This window comes from Dipodomys ordii, unplaced genomic scaffold (assembly GCF_000151885.1).
Source record: "Dipodomys ordii isolate 6190 unplaced genomic scaffold, Dord_2.0 Scaffold69, whole genome shotgun sequence".
NCBI lineage: Eukaryota > Metazoa > Chordata > Mammalia > Rodentia > Heteromyidae > Dipodomys > Dipodomys ordii.
In genome coordinates, this window is record NW_012267285.1 from 2,711,159 (window position 1) to 2,713,089 (window position 1,931).

Below are 1,931 nucleotides of genomic sequence, written 5' to 3' on the forward strand. Positions count from 1 at the left end.
CCTGCCTGTCTGTCCGTCCATCCATCCATCTGCCTGCCCGTCCATCCATCCGTCCACCCCCGGCAGCTGTCCATCCTGCCTGTCTGTCCGTCCATCCATCCATCCGTCTGTCCGTCCATCCATCCATCTGCCTGCCCGTCCGTCCATCCCCTCCGAGCCAAGCTTTACAATATGCCTGTCCTCCCATCGCCAATTCTCTTCCTAGTTGTTTGGACTAATGCACAGGGACGTTTTGAAAAGATGACAGAAAAACGCAGAGCGGTAAACGGCGTGGTGTGGGTGGCTCACACCTAAGCCTAGCTATTCAGGAGACAGATCCGAGGACCCAGGTTCAACGCCAGCCTCGGCAGGAAAGTCAGGGAGATTCCCATCTCCAGAAAAGCCAGAAGCGGAGCCGTGGCTCAAGTGGGAGAGCGCCAGCCTTTGGCGGACAACACCTTTATGCGGTTGCAAGCCCTGGTGATCAGACTTCCTGTGGCCCCCACATCCGGGCAGGCCCGGACCCCAGCCCGGGAAGCAGTGAGCGCCGGGCCCAGGAAGGAGCTGTACCCTTCCCGGGACAGAAGAACGGACACACTGGGGCCTGGGCCAACAGCTTTTGTTCATAGCCCCCAAAACCAGACTGGAGGCCAGAGCGCAAGGACCCTGGCTGTAGATAACAGAGGTGGAATCTCTCCAATCTCTCCTCTCCCTCCCTTCCCTCCCTCCCCAGGGCAAACAAAGCAAGCCTGGGCTTGTCTGGGGCCTGCTGACCTAGTCAGCTGAGGCCAGCACCGTACCAAGGCCACAACCTTGGTGACCATTTGTCTGGGGTTACTAGAGGGCAGGAACACAGTGGGATCCTGGCACAAGGGGATCCTCGCCTCCCTCCCTTCCCCTCTTCCTCCTCCTTCCCAACCCAACTTCAAGTTCTGCTCTTTCCCTGAGAATCTCCATGTTAGTAGAAAAAAAAAAAAAAGTTATACCCAAACCTATTCAGGGTGTGTGTGTGTGTGTGTGTGTGTGTGTGTGTGTGTGTGCTCTTTCTGAGGCTTGGGCACCGATTTTTAGCTTTTTCACTCAAGGTTGGTGCTCTGCCACTTGAGCCACAACTCCATTTCTGGATGTTGAGTGGTTCATTGAAGATAAGAGTCTCAAATGGGGGGGCTGGGAAGGTGGCTCAGTGGTAGAGCGCTTGCCTTGCATGCATGAGGCCCTGGGTTCGATGCCTCAGCACCACATACCAGAAAAAGCGGGAAGTGGTGCTGTGGCTCAAGTGGTAGAGTGCTAGCCTTGAGCTGAAGAGCTGAGGGACAGCGCCCGGGCCCAGAGTTCAGGCCCATGACTTCTGCCTGTTCTGACTTGGAACCGCAATTCTCGGATCTCAGCCTAGTAGCTAGGATGACAGCTGTGAGCCACCAGCACCGGGCTCACTCCGGCTTTTTATTAAAGGTGGTAAGTAGGTAGATAGTGGTGGTTCATTGGAGAGAAGAGACTCACAGACTCATCTGCCCAGGCTGGCTTGGATGCGCGACTCGGCCTCCTGGGGCCTCACCCACCGCCCTGACCTCAGGCCTGCTTTTTGTGGGGTGACTTTCCGGGGCTGCGGGCCAGGGCTCGCTCTCATCTCCCGATTCACTGTGGAATTCCCCTGAGCGGCCACGGGTGGCGTGCAGAGACCAGAGAAGCGGCCGGGCCCGGCCTGCAAGGGGGCTGGGGGTGGTGTTCTCTCCCCCCAACCCCGGGCTTGGATGGGACGGGGTGGGTGTGAAGGTAGGAAGGCCCCGCAGAGGCCCGGCAGCCTGACCCCCAAAGAGCCGAGGGACACTTGGACCAGCACCAGTACAGGGAAGGGCGTGGTGGTGCTGGCCTGTAGGCTCTGTCTCAAGAAAAAGCCCTGGGAGTATGGAGGAGCTGGGGGGGTGGGGAGGAAGCAGAAAGAGGGAGCTGGG